The sequence below is a fragment of the Saccopteryx leptura genome, chromosome 6 (genome assembly GCF_036850995.1).
Source record: "Saccopteryx leptura isolate mSacLep1 chromosome 6, mSacLep1_pri_phased_curated, whole genome shotgun sequence".
Taxonomy (NCBI): domain Eukaryota; kingdom Metazoa; phylum Chordata; class Mammalia; order Chiroptera; family Emballonuridae; genus Saccopteryx; species Saccopteryx leptura.
The window spans coordinates 108916413-108940091 of NC_089508.1; the positions used below are offsets into that span (position 1 = coordinate 108916413).

A 23679-nucleotide genomic window follows, 5' to 3' on the forward strand; every position below is an offset into this window, starting at 1 on the left:
CTAACAGGTGTGAGGTGGTATCTCATTGTAGTTTTGATTTGCATTTCTCTAATAACTAATGAAGATGAGCATCTTTTCATATATCTGTTGGCCATTTGTATTTCTTCCTGGGAGAAGTGTCTGTTCATGTCCTCTTCCCATTTTTTTATTGGATTTTTTGTTAGTTTATTGTTGAGTTTTATGAGTTCTTTGTATATTTTGGATATTAGGCCCTTATCTGAGCTGTTGTTTGAAAATATCATTTCCCATTTAGTTGGCTGTCTGTTTATTTTGTTGTCAGTTTCTCTTGCTGAGCAAAAACTTCTTAGTCTGATATAGTCCCATTCATTTATCTTTGCCTTCACTTCTCTTGCCTTTGGAGTCAAATTCATAAAATGCTCTTTAAAACCCAGGTCCATGAGTTTAGTACCTATGTCTTCTTCTATGTACTTTATTGTTTCAGGTCTTATATTTAGGTCTTTGATCCATTTTGAATTAATTTTAGTACAAGGGGACAAGCTGTAGTCGAGTTTTATTCTTTTGCATGTGGCTTTCCAGTTTTCCCAGCACTATTTGTTGAAGAGGCTTTCTTTTCTCCGTTGTGTGTTGTTGGCCATATATATGTGGTTTTATTTGACCATATATATGTGGTTTTATTTCTGGACTTTCTATTCTGTTCCATTGGTCTGAGTGTCTGTTTTTCTGCCAATACCATGCTGTTTTGATTGTCATGGCTCTATAATATAGTTTGAAGTCAGGTATTGTAATGCTCCCAGCTTCATTCTTTTTCCTTAGGATTGCTTTGGCTATTCGGAGTTTTTTATAGTTCCATATAAATCTGATGATTTTTTGTTCCATTTCTTTAAATAATGTCATAGGAATTTTGATGGGAATTCCATTAAATTTATAAATTGCTTTGGGTAATATGGCCATTTTGATTATATTTATTCTTCCTATCCAAGAACAAGGAATATTTTTCCATCTCATTGTATCTTTTTCAATTTCCCTTAACAATGCTTTGTAGTTTTCGTTATATAGGTCCTTTACATTCTTTGTTATGTTTATTCCTAGGTATTTTATTTTTTGTTGTTGCAATCGTGAACGAGATTATTTTTTTGAGTTCGTTTTCTAAAATTTCATTGTTGGCATATAGAAAGGCTGTGGACTTTTGTATGTTAATTTTGTATCCAGAGACCTTACTGTATTAGTTTATTGTTTCTAGTTATCTTTTTGTGGAGTCTTTGGGGTTTTCGATGTATAGGATCATATCATCTGCAAAAAGTGATACCTTTACTTCTTCTTTTCTGATATGGATGCCTTTTATTTCTTTCTCTTATCTGATTGCTCTGCCCAGAACTTCTAGCACCACATTAAATAAGAGGGGAGAGAGTGGACAGCCCTGTCTTGTTCCTGATTTAAGGGGGAAAGTCCTCAGTTTTATGCCATTTAATATGATGTTGGCTGAAGGTTTATCATATATGGCCTTTATCATGTTGAGATATTTTCCTTCTATATCCATTTTGTTGAGTGTCTTAAACATAAAGTTGTGTTGTATTTTATCGAATGCCTTTTCTGCATCTATTGATAAGATCATGTGGTTTTTGTTCTTTGTTTTGTTGATATGGTGTATTATGTTAACCGTTTTACATATGTTGAACCATCCTTGAGATTCTAGGATGAATCCCACTTGATCATGATGTATTATTGTTTTTAATATGTTGTTGTATTTGATTTGCCAGTATTTTGTTTAGTATTTTAGCATCTGTATTCATAGGTCTGTAGTTTTCTTTTTTTGTGCCATCCTTGCCAGGTTTTGGTATGAGGGTTACGTTGGCCTCATAAAATGTGTTTGGAAGTAAGCCTTGGCCGGTTGGCTCAGTGGTAGAGCGTCGGCCTGGCGTGCGGAAGTCCTCGGTTCGATTCCCAGCCAGGGCACACAGGAGGGGCACCCATCTGCTTCTCCACCCCTCCCCCTCTTCTTCCTCTCTGTCTCTATCTTCCCCTCCCACAGCCAAGGCTCCATTGGAGCAAAGAAGGCCCGGGCTTTGGGGATGGCTCCATGACCTCTGCCTCAGGTGCTAGACTGGCTCTGGTTGCAACAGAGCGATGCCCCATATGGGCAGAGCATCGCCCCCTGGTGGGCAAGCCTGGTGGATCCCAGTCTGGCGCGTGCAGGCATCTGTCTGACTGCCTCCCCATTTCCAGCTTTAGAAAAATACAAAAAAAAAATGTGTTTGGAAGTATTGCTTGTTCTTCAATTTTTTGGAAGTCTTCGAGTAGATTAGGAACCAAGTCTTGTTTGAATGTTTGATAGAATTCACTAGTATAACCGTCTGGGCCTGGACTTTTATTTTTGGGGAGGTTTTTAATTAGTTTTTCTATTTCCTCCCTGCTAATTGGTCTGTTTAGGCTTTCTGCTTCTTCATGACTCAGTCTAGGAAGGTTATATTGTTCTAGGAATTTATCCATTTTTTCTAGATTGTTGAATTTGGTGGCATATAGTTTTTTGTGGTATTCTACAATAATTCTTTGTATATCTATGATGTCTGTGGTGATTTCTCCTCTTTCATTTTGGATTTTGTTTATATGAGTTCTTTCTCTTTTTTCCTTGGTGAGTCTTGCCAAGGGTTTGTCAATTTTGTTGATCTTTTCATAGAATCAGCTCCTTGATTTATTAATTTTTCTATAGTTCTTCTGTTCTCTATTTTATTTATTTCTGCTCTGATTTTTATTATTTCCTTTTTTCGGCTGCTTTTGGGTTGTCTTTGTTCCTCTTTTTAAAGTTCCTTAAGGTGTGAAGTTAAGTGGTTCACTTGGGCTCTCTCTTGTTTGTTCATATAGGCCTGAAGTGATATGAACTTCCCTCTTATTACTGCTTTTGCTGCATCCCAGAGATTTCGATATGTCGTATTGTCATTTCCATTTGTCTGCATATATCTTTTGATCTCTGCGCATATTTCTTCTTTGACCCATTAATTTTTTAAAAGTATGTTGTTTAGTTTCCTCATTTTTGTGGGTTATTTCCCTCCTTTTTGCAGTTGAATTCTAGTTTCAAGGCTTTATGATCAGAAAATATGCTTGGTACAATTTCGATTTTTCTGAATTTGCTGATGTTATTTTTGTGGCCCAACATATGGTCAATTCTTTAGAATGTTCCATGTACACTAGAGAAAAATGTATACTCTGTTGCTTTGGGAGGAAGTGTCCTGTAGATGTCTATTATATCCAAGTGCTGTAGTGTTTTGTTTAAGGCCAGTATATCTTTATTGATTCTCTTTTTGGATGACCGATCTAGAGCCGTCAGCGGTGTATTGAGGTCTCCAAGTATGATGGTATTTTTGTCAGTTTTTGTTTTTAGGTCAATAAGTACCTGGCTTATATATTTTGGTGCTCCTTGGTTTGGTGCATATATATTAAGAATTGTTCTGTCTTCTTGATTCAGTGTCCCCTTAATCATTATGAAATGACCATTTTTGTCTCTGAGTACTTTTGCTGTCTTGTAGTCAGCATTATTAGGTATGAGTATTGCTACACCTGCTTTTTTTTTGGATGTTATTTTCTTTCAGTATTGTTTTTCAGCCTTTCACTTTGAATTTGTTTTTATCCTTGTTGCTTAGATGTGTTTCTTGTAGGCAGCATACAGTTGGATTTTCTTTTTCAATTCATTCTGCTATTCTGTGTCTTTTTATTGGTGTGTTTAATCCATTTACATTTAGTGCAATTACTGACACTTGTAGGTTCCCTATTGCCATTTAAATTGCTTTCTGTTAGTTTTGTATGTTGTTTGATTCTTCTCTTTTGTTTTTCTATCATTTGTTTTTGTTTGTATTTCATACTTCTTTCCTCTGTTGCTACCTTTTTTTAGTCATGTGCTTCTGTGGTGGTTTTTTCAAGGGTGGTTACCGTTAAGTAATGAAAAGGGTACCTACCATATTCATTGTAATGCCCTATCGTATGCGTGTTTCTGCACTTCATCGTCCTTTGCTACTGTTAATCTCCGTCCTCTCCCCTTTTTTTTGCTTTTATTGTCATAGTTTAAATTTGGTTTTATTGTGTTGTTGGTGGAGCTTTTACTTGTGGTTTTGTTTTGTTTTGTTTTGAATCTTGTTGGAAAACCTCCTTTAGTATTTCCTGGAGTGGGGGTTTTCTGATGATAAATTCCCTCATCTTTTCTGTATTTGTGAATGTTTTTATTTCTCCTTCATATTTGAAGGATAGCTTTGATGGGTATAGTATTCTTGGCTGAAAGTTCCTCTCTTTCAGGGCTTTAAATATTGGAGTCCACTCTCTTCTAGCTTGTAGAGTTTTTGCTGAGAAATCTGATGATAATCTAATAGGCCTTCCTTTATATGTTGTATTCTTCTTTTCTCTGGCTGCCTTGAGAATTTTTTCTTTGTCGTTGGTTCATGCCATTTTTATTATGATGTGCCTTGGAGTAGGTTTGTTTTGGTTAAGAAAACTTCGTGTTCTGTTTGCTTCTTGAATTTGAGGCTTTAGTTCTTTCCACAGGCTTGGGAAGTTCTCGTCTATTATTTGTTTGTATATATTCTCCATTCCATTTTTTCTTTCTTCTCCCTCTGATATACCTATTATTATTATTTATTCATTTTGATGGAGTCAGACAATTCCTGTAGGGCTTTCTCATTTTTTTTAATTTTTGAGTCTCTCTTCTTCTCTCTGTTGTGCCTGAAGTTGCTTGTTTTCTATGTCACTAATCCTACATTCTTTCTAACCTGTTTTATTAGCTAAGCTTGTTACCTCGTTTTTCAGTTCATGAATTGAGTTTTTCATCTCTGTTTGATTTGTTTTTATAGTTTCAATTCCTTGGTAATATATTCTTTGTGTTCGTTGAGTTGTTTTCTGAGCTCCCTAAATTGCCTTTCTGTGTTTTCTTGTATATCTCTCAGTATTTTTAGGATTTCTATTTTAAATTCTCTGTCATTTAGCTCCAAGGTTTCCAATATATTAAATTTTTCTCCATAGATTTTCCACATCTATCTGTGCTGCTTCTCTATCTTTTGTATCCATGATATTTGATTTCCTTTTTTTTAATGGCATCTGAGGTTGGTCTTGTTGATAGCACTAATAAGAATTAATAAAGAATAAAAAGTTGAAAATAAAGTAAAAAAAATGAAAAAAATTTTGGAAACCCCCCCCCCACAAAACAAACCCAATAATAATTTATTATCCCCCCCCCTTTTTCTTTCTTCTCTTCCCCTCCTCTCTCCTCCTCCTTAGAAAAATATTGATGAACTGTGAATTATATTGTGCTAAATGGAACAAAAACTGCCTATAATGGAGGGCCTGAGTTGCGGGGAAGTGTTCAAGGGGCAAAAAAGGAAGTAGGGACCCAGAAAATCAAAAAGGAAAAAATTTGGGTCAAGTATAAAATGATTTCCTTTTAAGTGATGGTCGACTAAGAGATATGAGAAGGATAAGAGGGAAACAGGAAAAAGGAAAAAAAGAACTATTGTATTAAGTGGAGCAAAAACTAAATAGAATGAGATCCTGGGTTGGGAGGAATGCTAATGAGTTAAAAAGCAACGTTAAAGGCACCCAAAATGCCACCAACAAAAATCTTGAGTCCCAAATTAAATAATTTGTTCATGATTGAGAGCAGAATGAGAGGAAAAGTAAAAGGAGAAAATAAGAAACTAATAGAGAGGGAGAAATAAGAAAAAGGGGAAAAGGAAAAAAAGAAAAAAAACAAAAAGAGAGAGTTAAGTGTTTTGGATTGTAACCGTCATGGAGAGTAAGGAAGAAGAAAAGAAATAAAATGTAACACGTATGGATAGTGTAGTTTAAGAAGAGGAAAGAATAAGACTGGCAGAGAATAAAAGGACCAAGGTGTAGGAAATAGAAATAATAATAATAAAGACAAGAAGATGAAAGAGACAAAAAAATAGTGGAACAAGTTATAAAGTCTGTGGATTTTTCTTGATTTTGAGAGGTTAACTTCTTCTTCCTTTTTCTTTCCTTTCCCTCTTACTGGTCGGTGACTCTGTACCCCAGGCTTTGCCCCTGTGGCACGCTTAGGTAGAGATTTGCAGTTGATGAGACTCTATGGCGATGTCATATATTAGGCTTCAGTCTCGTTGGTAGTCAAGGCTCGTTAGCATTTGCAGACTCTGACATTGAGAGAGTCCGTTTTCCTGGAGACTCTCTCCTAGTCTTTCCTTCCTGAATTAGCAGCCTGATGATCCAGCTATGAGGTTGCCACTGCCTCTTCCTTGGGAGTAAGAGGCTCAAAGAGCTGGCAAATCCCCACTCTATCCCCACTCAATGCAGGGCTCTGGGTAAGGCTCTGGCAGTCAGAGCTGCCAGCGTAATCAGGTGGGGCTGGGAGCCAATTGCTCTCAAGGTGACTTTCTATGAGCCTCCCGGCCTGTTCAGCATGCCTAGCACTCTGTGGGACCACTCTACCCAGGCTTTCCGCACTTTGTAGCCTGTTTTGGCTGGGAAGAAGATGTCCTACTTGCTGCCTGCAGTACAGGAGGTCTTAACATCCGCCAAGTTTCTCTTTTTAGCATATATCCGTGAGTATGAAAGCTCTGCCAATCAGAAGTTGCCCCCATCCCTTTAGCAAGAGGCACTAAAAAATATCATGCCTATTTTTTTAGATCGAAGAACTGAGAGAGCTTGTCAATTAGAGCCGCATAGGTCATATGGGAGGTAAGCAGACTGTGAGATAAGCTAATTTCAGTGATTGGATCTGCCGATCTGCTCCAGAAAGGACTGCAAGCTGCCTGCGCGCCCCTCCCCTGATGCTTGATTGTTAGCTTGAATGGCTGAGTGAGTCGTCTGGCCCGCCTTGAGAAGCTCAGGTGTAGGGAAGTTCGCTTTGGCGCACTCCTTGCGTGCCGCTGGCAGCTACTGCTCGTGGCGTGTTTGCTCGCGTGGGCTGATTCACCACAGGCACACTTTTTCCTTGGCTTGAACGAATGTCCATGCAGCCTAGCTTCCTCCGCACCCTTATCCCCCCCCCAACTCTCAGGTCCAAGTGAAAGCAGCCTTTGCTCAGGTTAGTGAGATAGGCAGAGTGTTCCTTTGTCCGACTTATTTCCTTCAGAGTTGATTATATATTTAGTCAATTTTTCACTCGATCCTACCTTCGCCTTCAGTGTGTGGAACTCCTGGACGCTCCAAGGATAGATTTTTCTGTCTCTGGTCAATGAACTTGTTGAAATTTTGGGAAGATTTGTCGGTCGCGCTCCTCACAGCGCCATTTCTCTGACGTCACTAAGTCTCTAAGATTTTAGATAACCATCTTAAATATATGGATACTACCAACAAAATACTGTTAAATTCTATACAAACATTTCTAATTCAACTTTAATGTATTCAATATAATTATGAATCCATATCATTAATAATTATTAATATAACTAACAAGTCTTACGTTAGATATGATATATAATACCCTTGGTGTTTAGATTGCCATATTCTTCTTTCCTCAATTCCAGCAGATTGAGATCCTGAGGAACTGTGGGTATGACAGAAGGGGTAACTCTTCTCAGTACAGCAAATACTATGGAAATTAAGGGACTATGTGGCTTTTGTTTTTGGTCCTCCATTTTTTTTATTTATTTATTTTTTAATTTTTTTTTTTTTTTTTTGTACAACCTATTGAGGGCAGGGGGAGGGGAGCAAAGAGGGACAAATACATATATTGTGACTGGAAATGATTTTTCTTTGGGTGATGGGCACACAACACAGTCAATTGTTCAAATGCTACAGAGATGTTCACCTGAAAACTATTACTCTTATTAATCAATGTCATCCTATTACATTTAATTTCAAAATAAAAAAAATTTTTAAAGAATACATAGAGAATTAGGATGCAAGAAAAAAGAGATAAGAAGGAGTCAGGGTTGAATGGACTCTTGTTAAGTTAGTTTTGACTGGCTAACACTTCTGGCAAATGTTAGTGCATCTAAAGGGTTAAAACATAGATGACATTGGGACATATTGAAATTTTTCTTTTTTTTTAGTTTCTATATTATTACCAGCTCAAATGTTAGGAGTCACTTATAAATGTATTCTAATTAAAATCCAGAAAAGGTGATTTTATAACTTCCCACTTTGTTACTCAGTCACCACATTTGGTTGGTTAGGAGTCTGTAATCACAAATGCTGAGTAAATAGAGTGTTGGTCAAATAAATTTGTAAATATGATATATATGTTTGCTCGCTTGTGATTTATATTGGGTGTGGGGACAGGCAATAAGCAGGCTGGGTCATTGTAGCCTAGGGTTTAGTTTTAAGACTAAGCTTTTCCCCACACCCTTGACTGATTGTATGATCTGGGTGATGCACTCTCATGAGGAATCCAATTATGCCTCAGATAAGTGACTTTGTATCAGAGACTTCCTTGTTTGTATATTGGATTAAGGGTTTTGGTTTTCTACTCTATAAAGTGGGACAGACCAGGAGCTTTCTCACACAGTTCCTGCTATCACGATTGCAGGGGCTTCCCTGATCCCTTGCCCTTCATGGGAAAAGTTGGTTTTCTGCTTTTCCCTTGACTTCTTTTGTGGTTTGCCTGTCTTGGTGAGACACCAATAAACAGAATGGCCCACCATCCTCCGACTCTGCCATCTCTTTACCGTCTGCCCGAATCCAATGGGAACCTGCATGTGAATGGCCATGATGGCGGCTCCTGGCCTTACATAGAGTATTATTAATTTACTTTTAATTTACTCATAATTTAGTAATTGTTATCATTTACATATTACAAAACCTGGGGAGAATTTCACTACTAAGGAAGTAATTAGAAATTTGTGTATGTAATTTCATTTCCCATTGGCTATTCTAGAATATCACCAAGTTACTAGAATATTTGTTTCTAGAATCTCACTAGCTGTTCTAGAATCTCACCAATAGGATATTGGAAGGGGAAAGTTTTCTCTGGTTATTCAGTTTGAAGTAAATGAAAGTATCTGTCAGGCAGTCTGTCCTGCAGGTAGGTACCTTTACCTGAATAGGAAATATTACTGTTTGTCCCTAGAAAAACAATAGAGGCTCCTTGCCATGGTAGAGCGATCATTACCAATTTCACCACCTCTCCAAAAATAATTCTAAAAATGATAAAAATGCATGAGCAGACTTCCCAGGAATGTGCCGTGGTGAGCAGGCCGATTCCTAGGCAGTATGCCTGGAGGCATTCTCGCTGACTCAGAAAGGTAGCATCTAGGCAGAGCCTTCCTTTCCCTGCACTCAAGGTGAAGAAAGTTAAGTCAGGGTATTTGAAGCAGCTGGATTTTGCAGATGATATTAAATGAGAGGGAGTTGTACACATATGTTTGGAGGGGAACATCAATGCCTATCACCTTCAGTCCTTGCCTAGAGTTACTCTGTTTACGTCAGTTTTTTATATGGATGTAGTTTAGAAGCACAGTCACAGTGCTGAGTTCAATGAGAAGTTTTAGTTCTGGTCTAACCAGAGTGGAGAGACCTTGCTGAGCACCTTGGGCATTCAGTTGATTCTTGTTTAGAGTAAGGACTAATCCCAAATGCAGTGCTCTTTAATAGAGCATTCTACAGTAATGGAAATGTCTTCAGCATTGTTCATTTTAGTAGCCATGCACTGTGGTATCTGAAATTAAGAAAACAGCCAACAGCAAATATTTTTGAGGATACGCACTACTCTAAACAATGATCTCTTGTTAATGGGAATGCAAAATGGTACAACCAGTTTTGAAAACTGCTTGACAGTTTCTTATACAGTGGGGAAATACCCTGACCTAGCAACTCCATTTCTAGGTATTTATGCAAGTAAAACAAAAAAAAAGTATGCTGTAAGACTTAGTCTTAGAGGAATGTTTCTAGAAGATTATTCATAATATCCAATACTGAAAATATCTTGTGTCACTTCATTAACAGAAAACAGGCAAATTATATTCATACAATGAAATACTATTTTGCATGAAAAGAATGAACAACTCATGCACAGAGAAACAGATGAATCTCTAATACATATGTTGATTGAAAGAAGTCACACAAAATACAGACTTAAAGGCTCTACCGGTTTTTGTGAACTTAAGGAACAGGCACAATAATTTATGGCATTACAAAGCAGAACAATGGTAGCTGGTTACTATGAGTACAAATTGTCTAAAACGGAGCTCTAAGACCTTTCTGATATGATAGAAGTATTCTATATCATGATCAGAGTGATTACCCAAATATATAAATTTGTCAAAATCTATCAACTATACAATCAGAATCTGTGTTTTACTCTATATAAATTTCACCTATAATAAAAATCTTATATTTAAAAAACAATAGTTTGGGCCTGACCAGGTGGTAGCGCAGTGGATAGAGCATCAAACTGGGATGCAGAGGAACCAGGTTTGAAACCCTGAAGTCGCCCAATTTGAGCACAGGCGCATCTGGTTTGAGCAAGGCTCACCACCTTGAGTCCAAGGTTGCTGGCTTGAGCAAGGGGTCACTCGGTCTGCTGTAGCCCCATAGTCAAGGCACATATGAGAAAGTATTCAATGAACAACTAAGGTGCTGCAACGAAGAATTGATGCTTCTCATCTCTCTCCCTTCCTGTCTGTCTGTCCCTATCTGTCCCTCTCTCTGTCTCTGTCACACAAAAAAGTAGTAGTCTAGTTTGATTCTTTTTGAAACTGCCCTGGTAATTCTGATTTGCAACCAGCTTTGGAAACAACTAGAATAGAGAATCCTTTAGAAGGTCTTGAGACTGAAGGTATGACACTACCAGCTAATGAGAAACTTGGAGGCCAAATGAAAGGTATGAGTGCGAGGATAGAGAATAAAGCATATTAAAGGAATGGCACTTGGTCTATTTTTAGGGTAAGGATAAGCAAGAGCTTAGGATGATTTTCAGATTTAGCAGGGTTGGATAAATGCATAAATACCATTTATAAGCCAGGAATACAGTAAAGCAATAAATACATATTTAATACCATCTGCATTTCAGATACCTACCTTACCTTTTAGTAGTGAACAAACACTCTTGGCTCCAACTTCCTGAAGTTTACAGTTTGTACAAAGAGAAATAGGGATGTTTGGCATTTTTATGTGAAGACCTAATTTCAATTTTATACAGAGTGTTTTTGTATATGCCTATATAAGCACACACATACATCAGCTGCACATACATGGTTTCAGACTCATTGACCTAATTATTGTTTTTAATTTTTAAAAAATATTTATTAATTTTCATTTATTGTGTTAAGATGGATTCAAGTGTCCCACTAGTTGATATAACACCATCACCCCCACCCCTTTGTCCTCCATTACACCCTCTTTGACCTTCTCCCCCAAACTTCCTTTCCTTTTCCTCTGGGATTTGCTGTCCTGTTATCTGTATCTCTGTGTTATGTATGTATAGTTTCATAAATTCCTTCACCTTCTCTGATCCTATCCCCTAAACCCCCTTCCCTCTGACTGCTGTCCCTCTGCTCCCTATGACCACATCTCTGTCTCTATTCCGTTCTTCAGTTCACTCTGTTCATTAGATCATATGACATTTTTCTTTCTCTTCCTGGCCTATTTCACTTAACATAATAGTTTCCAGGTCCATCCATGTTGTCACAAAAGGTAAGATTTCCTTGTTCATGGCCCCATAGTATTCTATTGTGTATATGTACCACTGCTTTTTAATCCACTCGTCCACTGATGGACACTTGGACTGTTTCCACATCTTGGCTATTGTAAACAATGCTGCAATAAACATAGGAATGCATATCTTCTTTTGAATCAGTGATTTGGTATTTTTAGAATATATTCTTTTTTTTTAATATATTTTTTAAGATTTTATTTATTCATTTTAGAGAGAGAAGACAGAGGGGGAGAGAGAGAGAGAGATAGACAGAGAGAGAAGGGAGGGAGGAGCAGAAAGCATCAACTCCCATATGCGCCTTGACCAGGGAAGCCCAGGGTTTTGAACCAGCGACCTCAGTGTTCCAGGTCAATGCTTTTACCCACTGCGCCACCGCAGGTAAGGCAGGATATATTCTTAAAAGTGGGATAACTTGGTCAAAAGGCAGTTCCTTTTTTAATTTTTTGAGGAAATGCCATACTATTTTCCACAGTAGCTGCTGCACCAGTCTGCATTCCCACCAACAGTGCAGGAGGGTTCCCTTTTCTCCACACCCTCACCAGCACTTATGGTGTGTTGGTTTGTTAATGAAAGCCATTCTGACAGGTATGAGGTGATATCTCATTGTGGTTTTAATTTGCATTTCTCTAATGATTAGTGTTGTTGGACATTTTATCATATACCTATTGGCCATCTGTATGTCCTCTTTGGAGAAGTGTATATTAAGTTCCTTTGCCCATTTTTTAATTGGATTGTTTACCTTCCTGGTGTTGAGTTTCAGAAGTCCTTATAAATTTTGGTTTATAGATGTACTGGCGAATATGTTCTCTCATTGTGTGGTTTGTCTTTTAACTTTGTTAATTGTATCTTTTGCTGTGCAAAAGCTTCTTAGTTTCATATAGTCCCATTTATTTATTTTGTCCTTTATTTCACTTGCCCATAGAGATATATCAGCAAAAATATTGCTACAAGAGATACCAGAGAGTTTACTGCCTATGTTTTCTTTTAAGATGTTTATGGTTTTGTGACTTAAATTTAAGTCTTTTATCCATTTTGAGTTTATTTTTGTTAATGGTATAAATTGGTTGTCTAGTTTCATTTTTTCACATGTGCCTGTCCAATTTTCCCAACACCAATTATTAAAGAGACTGTCTTTACTCCATTATATGCTCTTAATTCCTTTGTCAAAGTACAGTCGACCATAAAGGCATGGACTTATTTCTGAGTTCTCTGTTCTGTCCATTGATCTGAATGCCTGTTCTTATGCCCGTACCAAGCTGTTTTGATTACAATTTTCTTGTAGTATACTTGATATCAGGAAGTGTGATACCTCCCACTTGATTCTTTATTTTCAAGATTGCTAAGGCTGTTTGTGTTCTTTTTTGGTTCCATATAAATTTTTGGAATATTTGTTCTATATCTTAGAAGTATGCCATTATTATTTTAATAGATATTGCATTGAATTTATAGATTGCTTTGGGTAATATAGACATTTTAATGATGTTCATTGTTCCTATCCATGAACATGGTATATGCTTCCACTTGTTTGTATCTTCCTTGATTTTTTTTTACAATGTCTTGTAATTTTCTGATTACAAGTCTTTTACCTCCTTCATTAAATTTACTCTGAGGTGCTTTATTTTTTTTGTTGCAATAGTGAAGGGGATTGTTTCCTTACGTTCCTTTCAGACAGTTTATTGTTAGTGTATAAAAATGCCACTGATTTCTGAATATTAATTTTATATCCTGCCATCTTGACAAATTCATTTATCAGGTCTAGTAGTTTTTTGATTGAGACTTTAGGGTTTTCTATGTACAGTATCATGTCATCAGTAAATAATGATAATTTTACTTTTTCCTTTCCAGTTTGGATACCTTTTATTTCTTTTTCTTGTCTGATTGCTGTGGCTAAAATTTCCAGAACTATGTTGAATAAGAGAGGTTAAAGAGGGTACCTCTGCCTTGTTTCTGATCTTAAGGGGATTGCTTTTCATTTTTGCCCATTGAGTATGATGTTGGCTGTGGGTTTCTCATAAATGGCCTTCATCATGTTGAGGTATGTTCCCTGTATTCCCACTTTACTGAGAGTTTTGACTATAAGACTATAAATGGGTGCTGGATTTTATCAAATGCTTTTTCTGTATCTGTTGATATAACGTGATTTTTATCCTTCCTTTTGTTTTGTATCGAATTACATTGATTGATTTGCAAATATGGTATCAGCCTTACCTCCCTGGAATAAATCCTACTTGGTCATGATGTATGACTTTTTTAATATATTGATAGATCCAATTTGTTAATATTTTGTTGAGAATTTTAGCATCTATGTTCATCAGGGATATTGGTCTATAGTTTTCTATCTTTGTAGTGTCTTACCTCGTTCTGGAATGAAGATAATGCTTGCCTCTTAAAAAAAAAAGCCTGGACGTCTTCCCTCCTCTTGAAGTTTTTTTTTGTTTGTTTGTTTTGTATTTTTCTGAAGTTGGAAACGGGGAAGCAGTCAGACAGACTCCTGCATGTGCCCGACCAGGATCCACCTGGCATGCCCACCAGGGGCGATGCTCTGCCTATCTGGGGCGTTGCTCTGTTGTGACCCGAGCCATTCTAGCGCCTGAGGCAGAGGCCACGGAGCCATCCTCAGCAACCGGGCCAACTTTGCTCCAGTGGAGCCTTGGCTGCGGGAGGGGAAGAGAGAGACAGAGAGTAAAAAGGGGGGGGGGAGAAGCAAATAGGCGCTTCTCCTGTGTACCCTGGCCGGGAATCAAACCCGGGACTCCTGCATGCCAGGCCAATGCTGTACCACTGAGCCAACTGGCCAGGGCTTGAAGTTTTTGAAATAGCTTGAGAAGGATAGGTGTTAGTTCTTCTTTGAATGTTTGGTAAAATATTCCTGTGAAGCCATCCGGTCCAGGACTTTTGTTTGCTAGGCCTTTTTAAATAACTTTTAATTTCATTTGTTGCAATTAGTCTGTTTACGTTTTCTGATTCTTCAAGGTTGAGTTTTGAAAGATTGTATGTTTCTAGAAATTTATCCATTTTGCCTAGGTTGTCCAAATTTTTGGCATACAGATCTTCAGAGTATTTTCTTACAATCCGTTTTATTTCTGAGGTGTCAGTTGTTACTTCTCCATTTTCATTTCTAATTTTATTTGAGTTCTCTCTGTTTTTTTCTTGATGAGTCTGGTTAAAGGTTCGTCAATTTTGTTTACATTTTCAAAGAACTAGGTCTTGGTTTTTTTTTATCTTTTGTATTGTTTTTTAGCCTCTGTCATTTATTTCCACTCTGATCTTTATTATTTTTCCTTCTACATCCTCTGGGCTTTATTTGTTCTTTTTCTGGGTCTTTAGATGCAGGGTTAAATTGTTTGAGCTTTTTCTTCCTTCTTAAGGTATGCCTGTAATGCTGTGGTCTTCCTTCTCAAGACTGCTTTTGCTGTGTTTTCTAAATTTTGAGTTGTGGTATGTTCATTTTCATTTGTTTCAATTAAAATTTTTATTTATATCTTGATCTCATTGTTAATCCATTTGTTATTTAATTATATGTTATTTAGCTTCCAAGTGTTTGAATGATTTTCAGTTTTCCTATTGTAGGTTATTTCCAGTTTCATGCCATTGTGATCAGAGAAGATGCTTGATACTATTTTAAGCTTCTTAAATTTATTGAGACATTGTGTTTTCTAACATGTTTTATCCTAGGAAATGTACTGTATGAACTTGAAAAGAATGTATATTCTGCTGCTTTGAGGTAAAATGTTCTGAAGATATCAATAAAATACAGTTGATCTAGTGTATCATTTAAGGCCGCTGTTTCTTTTTAAATTTTCTGTCTGGAATATCTACTCATTGATGTTAGTGGTGTATTAAAATCCCCTACTATTATAGTTTTCTGTCATTCGTGCCCTATATGTCCATCAAAATCTTCTTTATATATTTAGGTGCTCCTATATTAAACACACAAATATTTATAATAGTTATATCCTCCTGTTGGATTGCTCCCTTTATCATTATGTAGTTATCTTCTTTTCCCTTAGTATAGCCTTTGTTTTAAAGTCTATTTTGCCAGATATAAGTATTGCTACCCCAGCCTTTTTATCATTTCGATTTGCATGAAATACTTTTTTGCATCCATTCAATTTCAGTCTATGTATATCTTTTGTTCTGAGGTGGGTCTCTTGTAGACAACATGTATGGGTCCTGTTTTCTTCTCCTTGAAGCTACCCTATGTCTTTTCATTTACATTTAAGGTTATTGGCCTGACCTGTTGTGGCGCAATAGATAAAGTGTTGACCTGGAAATGCTGAGGTCGCCGGTTCTAAACCCTGGACTTGCCTGGTCAAGGCACATATAGGGGAGTTGATGCTTCCAGCTCCTCCCCACCTTCTCTCTCTGTCTCTTTCTCCTCTCTCTCTCCCTCTCTGTCTCTCTCTCTCCCTTTCTCCTCTCTAAAATGAATAAATAAAAAAAATTACATTTAAGGTTATTATTGATAAGTACTTATTTATTGCCATTTTATTTTTTAAATCTACAATTCTCTTTTTCTTGATTTCTTTTTTTCCTTTGCTCTTTTTACAGCAGGCCCCTTAACATTTCTTGCAGTACTGGTTTGGTTGTAGTGAATTCCTTGATTTATTTTTTTGTCTGGGAAGCTTTTTATTTCTCCTTCAATTTTAAACAATAGCCTTGCTGAATAAAGAAGTCTTGGTTGTAGGTTCTTGTTTTGCATCACTTTGAATATTTCTTGCCAATTCCTTCTGGCCTCAAGTGTTTCTGTTGAGAAGTCGGATATCATTGTTATGGGGGCTCCTCTATACCTTTTAACTGCTTTTCTCTTGCAGCTTTTAGTATTCTTTCTTTGTCTCTTAACTTTGACACTTTAATTATGATGTGTCTTGGTATAGGCCTGTTTGGGTTCCTCTTTCATGGGATTCTCTATGCTACTTGAAATTTTGTGACTTTTTCCTTTATGAGTTTAAGGAAGTTATCAGCTATGATTTCTTCAAACAGGTTCTCTATCCCTTGTTCTTTCTCTTTTCCTTTTGGAACCCTTATGATGCGGATGTTGTTTCTCTTCATGTTGTTGCAGAGGTCTCTTAGAGTTTCCTCATTCTTTTTGAGTCTCTTTTCTTTTTGTTGCTCTGCTTCTGTGTTTTCGTTTATTTTGTCTTCTAAATCAGTGGTCCCTAACCCCCGGACCGCAAACCAGTATCAGTCCATGGGCCATTTGGTACCGGTCCTCAGAGAAAGAATAAATAACTTACATTATTGCTGTTTTATTTATATTTAAGTCTGAATGATGTTTTATTTTTAAAAAAATGACCAGATTCCCTCTTACATCCATCTAAGACTCACTCTTGAGGCTTGTCTTGGTCACGTGATACATTTATCCGTCCCACCCTAAAGGCTGGTCCGTGAAAATATTTTCTGACATTAAACCAGTCCATGGCCTAAAAAGGTTGGGGACCACTGCTCTAAATTACTGACTTGATTATCTGCTTCATCCAGCCTGCTGTTGATTCGTTCTAGTGCATTCTTCATTTCTAATATTATATTTGTCGTTTCTGATTTGTTCTTTTTTATGATTTCAGTGTCCTTTTTGATGCTTGCTATCTGTTTCTTTAGGTTCTCATTATGTCCATTTGTTGTTGCTCTAAGATCCGTGAGCATCCTAAAAATCATTATTTTAAACTCTGCATCTGGTAGTTTGGTTACTTCCATTTCATGTAGTTCTTTTTTCTGGGGATTTCACTTGTTGACTCATTTGGGTAGCATTTTTCTGTCTGCCCATTTTATCTGTGCCTTAGGTAACACTGTCTGACTTTGAAATTTTTGTGTGTTTTTTGTGAGGAACATGGGCTCCATTGTACTGACCTCCAGGCCACCTGGTTTCCTTGTTCTAGGAATGCTTCTTAAGGGTAGTATTTTCCCTCTTGTTGTATGTGAGTATTGAATGCAGTTAGTCCTTACATGGGTTTGTTTATCCCTCAGGCTGGCTGGCTCTACGGGTCAACCTTGATTATGTGTATTGCAAACTGTGCAATGTCTGTCCTGTTTTTGCGTATTGATTCTCCACAGTGTCTGGTGCCTGCTAGACTCCTCCTTTGGGCGTGCTCCTTGTGTAGCTAGCTGAGTCCAGGGTTGGTGCTGTCTGCAACCCACTACCTGGTTTATTGGCTCTAGATCATTTTAGGTTGATGTCAGCTATTGTTTATAAACCGCTGTGGGCTACCTTTCTGCATCTGCTGCTCTTTTTGCTGATTGTGTCTGCGTCTTCTGTACTGGAATAGTGTGGGAGGAGCTAACCTTGTATAAGGATCAGCTTCCTCCTGCTTAGAGATGACAGCAGCTCCGTAAAAGCTCCAAGCTCTGTAAGATTTGTGTTCACTTTTCAGGGGCTCTTCTTCCTCTTACAGCTGCCTGGTCTTCCCACAGAGTCTTCTGTAGTGAGATTGTAGTGTGGGCTCAGACTGACCTCCCCCAACCAACCCCTCTGCAGTTTGCAAGCTTGGTGGGTTAGAGCAGCTGAGGTTGGTAATACAATGTTATTGGGACACCCTAGCTTGGGCCTCTCTTGGTCAGGAGCTCAGTATGGAGAATGTGGTCCCTACTTTAGAGTCTAATCCCTCAGCTACTGCTTGATACTCAAATTTAATTTCTCCCCAACAAGGTGAGCAGTAGTTTCAGATCAAGTGTGGCCAACAGTCTCCTCTGCAGAAGTTTTTATCATCTGTGAGACCCTGAGAGAGTCTTCTTCTGGGGCTGACTGCCCCCCCCCCCGAAAGTGGCTAAGCCCCTCGACCAGATCCATCAATAGGCTCACAGGTACCCGTACGTTAAATGTCCATGCTCCAAGCCTCTCTCCCTTCCCCCAGTGGAATCTAGCCCAGCAGGGCAGGATATCTAGCACCAAGGCCAGCTGAATGTGGAGCTCCTCTCTATCCCATGCACATGAGCCTCTGTGCAGGTGCTGATCAGAGAGTAGAACTCGCCTCAGCTGGGCCTGGTGTGAGGAGACCTTTCTTAGGATACCACTCTAGCAAAGGTTGTTAGGTCCTGAACTGATGCTTTCCGCAGCTGGCCACTGGATGTGCCAGCCCTGTGCCTCCCTGGAAGGAATCCAGCGCTCACCATTGGAGACACTGCCCTCAGCAACCATCTTGGAGCTACAAGCAATCCATAGTTTGTGGCTGCCTCTGCTGGGCCCAGGTGCACATGGAAATACCACCTGCACACCTAGGCTGGCTTTTACCCACTCTGGGCCTGAGGGAAGGTGCACTTAAAAGGCCAAGGTTTCCTGAGTCCTGTCTCCTACAGCCTCTGTCTGCTGGCTGCTGTTGGGCTTTGCCACTGAAAAAACCTCTAGTAGAGTCTAGAGCCTGTAGCAATTCAGGGATTAGGAAGGGTGTTGGGTGTGTCTCCTCTCCTTAGCACCAAGTGTCTGTCTGTCCAGACCTTTTCCCACAGACCTCAGCAGGGAGTGGCCCCAGGAGTCTGTTGGATGTGGCCTCTGAGACCCAGGCAGTGGTCTGCCTGCACTTCGGACAGTTTCTACTGAGTCTTCCATGAGGCTAAATTACCAGTCTTAGACTGAGGAGTGTGTGGGGGAAAGTTCTGGCCTCAACACCAGAAAACTGAGTCACTGATGTGCCCCCTGCTTTCTCGCCTCTCAGAACAACTCAGTCTCTTTGACTGGGGTAAGAGAGACTCCTGAGGGTGGAGCAGTTGCTTCTCCCCAGGCTGATGCCACTTAGAGGGGACTCCTCCACCCAAGAAAGATGGCAACTGCAGTATTAGAGAATCACTCTGTACAGAGGTTTTGATGGTCGTCCCCCCACTGTGTCTCTTCCTGGGCTTCCAGCTTGACACTCTTCTCTTGCAACTCTATTCCTCTCAGCTCTCCCTCCACCGGAGCCCCACCTAAGTGGCTGTGAACAAGATTTTTTGTGCAGGCCCTTTAAGACGAAGTCTGCATCTTCTCTCTTTCTTGCAGACAGAAGTCCAGCTCTTTTCACCTCCAAATGCTGTGTGGGCACCTATTCTAGGCTCTGGGGCTCTAGGCTGGGGCTCTGGGCCTGGGGCTGAGGACCCACACCTTATAGGGCAACCATCCCTGCAATGAAGACTGTCCAGACCTTCAGCCATCCCTCGCTCATGGAAGCAGGGCAGCCCTTTCCGTGTCTCCACCCTTCCTACCAGTCCCAGTGTGGCTTCTTCTGTGATTCTTGGTTATAGATTCCTCCTCATTTAGTCCAAAGTTGGTTTTTGAAGATGATTGTTTGTAAATTAGGTTGTAATCCAATTTGGTCTTGGGAGGTGGCAGTTGGTATGTCCACCAACTCCGTCGCCATCTTTAGTGTCTGTTTTTCTTTTTTAATCTTTGGTGTAAACTCCTGAGTATTGTATAAATATTTGCTTAAACCAAGTTATTTATATTTTGCCAGGGCTTTGAAGAAACAAAGTTCAATATATTTTATATGTCAGTATATTGTAGTTTCTATCCTTATTGGTGCTCAGATTGTATTGTTCTCTTTCGCTATTGGGAAACTTTTCAAATTTTTTGAAGTTCAAAACTCTATTCCAAATTACTGTCAGGTGAGAAAACATTTTAGTTATTAATTTTACATCTACGATGATTTTTAAAATCTTCTCTAAATGAAGAGAAATAAAAACTTATTTATATAATTCTAAGTACTTCTAAACATCTGCAATTCAAAGTACTTGATTCACATTGACACCAAACTTTGTTTCTGTTTTGACTGGAAGAGTCTGGTATTATTTTCTGTCTGCAAAGGAAAGAATTGTATCGGATCCAAGTGGGAAGATGTTTGATTATAATACACTCAAAATAATTTGTGACTGGAAGCAGATTGTAGAGGAGGAGGAACAGCAGCTGTTCTAGAGAAGTTTTTGTTAAAAACTTAAGACATGTGATACTTACCTGGCAGGGGAGATACCATGATCACGAAGGTGGTTTTCCCAGGGCGAGGCTTATCCATTGCACTCCGGATGTGCTGACCCCTGCGATTTCCCCAAATGTGGGAAACTCGACTGCATAATTTGTGGTAGTGGGGGACTGTGTGAAATTTCAAAATTATAAAAAATTAAAAAATAATGAAAAATAAAAAAACTTAAGACATTATCTTTCACTAAGTTAACATAAAACAGAACCATATTGTATTGCCTGCTTGATAAAAGTCTTCAGAAAAATCACAATGAGTAAAAGGAAATCACTAGTCGAAACATTTTATTGTAAATGTGGGCTAAATTTATTTTATTCAAATCTTTTATATTTCTGTGTGTTATTTTAGTTCAGTTTATGCTCTATAATTAGTTTCATTAGTTTACAGAGGCAAATTTAATTATTTTCTTCATCAGTGAGTTTCAAGAACAGTTATGAACCCATGATATTTTTACCCTGCTACAACTGTTCATCCTTTTTTATCTGCATTGTCCTACTCATTTCCTCATTCTAATATTATTTTACATGAAATCTCAGGCAAACTATCCTTTTTTTTAGAAAGAGGCAGACAGACAGGAAGGGAGAGAGATGAGAAGTGTCAGCTTCTTGTTGTGGCACTTTAATTGCTCATTGATTGCTTTCTCATGTGTGCCTTGACCAGGGCGCTCCAGTTGGAACCAGTGACTCCTTGCTCAAGCCTGCAACCTTGAGCTTCAAGCCAGCAACCTTTGGGCTCCAGCCAGCAACCATGGGGTTATGTCTATGATCCCATACTCAAGCCAGCAACCTCACACTTAAGCTAGTGAGCCTGCGCTCAGGGCGATGAGCCTGCACTGAAGCCAGCAACCTCAGGGTTTTGAACCTGGGTCCTCAACCTCTGAGTTCGAAGCTCTGTTCACTGTACCACTGCCTGGTCAGGCCATAATATCCTTTTTTTTTTTTGTATTTTTCTGAAGTGAGAAGCAGGGAGGCAGAGAGACAGACTGGGATCCATCTGGCCTGCCCACCAGTGGGCAATGCTATGCCCATCTGGGGCATTTTTCTGTTGCAACGCGAGCCATTCTAGCGCCTGAGGTGGAGGCCATGGAGCCATCCTCAGCGCCCGGGCCAACTTTGGTCCAGTGGGCCTTGGCTGCAGGAGAGGAAGAGAGAGACAGAGAGGAAGGAGAGGGGAAAGGGTGGAGAAGCAGATGGGGCTTCTCCTATGTGTCCTGGCTAGGAATCGAATCTGGGACTTCCACATGCCAGGCTGACACTCTACCATTGAGCCAACCACCCAGGGCCATAATACCCTTTTAATATATAACTTTTATTGTGTATTTTTTAAAAATAGGGACTATTGTATAAAACATAACCACGATACCATTATCACTCCAAAGATATGCACAATTCTTTAATATTTTAAATTATATACTTGGTTTTCAAATTCAAATGATCTCTTAAATGTCACAACTTTTTTTCTTTGTTTTGAATCTGTATCTAAATAAAAATCACGCTTTGCATGTTATTGAATTTACTATTAACACTTTATAGATTCTCCTATCTCTTTTTTTTAATTTATTTTTTTAACAAACTGAGTCAGTTTTCTTTTAGACTTTCCAAGTTTATTTGTTGCATCTCTGTAATGTCACTTAATATATTCCTGTTTACATGTAGTTTTGTATTTTTTATCTAGAAACACATGTTAAGTTGTGAAAGAAGTATGTTATTAGCAAATCTCAGTGTCCAGATATCTTAGTGTATTTATGACTTCAAAATTGTGATATTCCCTTTCTCTTTATTACTGTGAATGTTTTTATAGTCATCTTTGATTACCTAGTAGTAAAGGTTATATAAGAAAGTGGATAAATTCTTGGCTTACTGTACAGGATAGGGCAAAAGTAGCTTTATAGTTATGAGTATGCAAAACAGTTTATATTATTTATTATTGTATTATTTTTATGTGAACAACTATATTTTTGCCCCACCCTGTATATTTAGTTTATTCATGTTGACAATTCACTCAACAATGACAATTAGTTTTTATTGTTATTATATACTCAATAAATTAAATGTATTTTATGTGTAAATATATTGCAGTTTTATCCTTACTGATGTCAGATTGACTTATCTGTATCTAGTGAGGAGCTTTTCAAGTTGGCTTCTAAGTCCTTTCTGAGTCTCTTTGATATTCCTCAGTTTTGATAGTTAATACAAAACTTCTGTCCTGGCTGGTTGTCTCAGTGGTAAAGCATCAGCCCAGCATGTGAGTGTCCAGGTTTGATTCCTGGTCAGCGCACACAGGAGAAGTGCTGATCTGCTTCTCCACCCCTCCTTTTTATGCCCCTCTCTCCTCTCTTCCCCTTCTGCGGCCATGGCTTGATTGGAGTGAGTTGGCCCCCGGGTGCTGAGGATGGCTCATGGCCTCTGTCTCAGGCGCTAAGAGGAGCTCAGTTGCTGAGCAGCAGAGCAATGCCCCAGATGGGCAGAGCATCACCCCCCAGTAGGCTCATCAGGTGGATCCCAGTTAGGACGTATGTAGGAGTCTGTCTCTCTGTCTCCTTTCCTCTCACTGAATAAAGTAAATAAATAAATAAATAAAAATAAAACTTCTGCCAAGAACTGTTGATTGTGGATCATAGTGTACATTTCTTGCTCAAGACCTGTAGTCAGCCATATATCCATGAAATTCTTTAGTCAGAAATAGGACTTGGAACCACAGTCCAGGTACTAGGGGTGCTTATTGCTACTGCGTCTGCTCTTATTCCTAGCCTTTTCACATGGGCAAAACTAGGACCTCCCCACACACACATATTTTAAGATGAAACTGTTCGTGTCTTCATACTGATACTTTTAGTTCAAATTCTGAATGAAGAGAATTTTATTTAACTTTTTAATCTTTCATCTGTATCTTTTGTAGTGAGATTCTTAGTTCTCAAGGACACTTGTGACAATATACAGATAGCATGTACTTTATCAATTTCAGTATTAAAAAATTTTAAGTATAATATGTATAAGAAATTCCTAGGTTAAATTCATGCACTTTTAAGAACATTTATATTTGGCAGAATATGAATGAGGAAGAAATTTTGCAAATTTAAATGTCAGTTCAGAAGGAAACTATCTAAAACCATTATAGGTTACTTGATTTAGGGACATCTTCTCTAGCATTTGTCTTGTGTCTTCATTCATT

The 23679-nt window shown here is 38.5% G+C and overlaps 1 protein-coding gene and 1 non-coding gene across 2 annotated transcripts in view; both read left to right on the forward strand.

The window, feature by feature from the left end:
- The window catches only part of MIPOL1 (mirror-image polydactyly 1), a 347233-nt gene that overhangs the window by 117930 nt on the left and 205624 nt on the right, over positions 1–23679 (forward strand). The gene's annotated exons all lie outside the window — the stretch shown is intronic.
- Positions 20479–20638, forward strand: LOC136377678 (U1 spliceosomal RNA). The gene has a single exon (XR_010746355.1). It is a non-coding gene; the product is annotated as a U1 spliceosomal RNA (small nuclear RNA).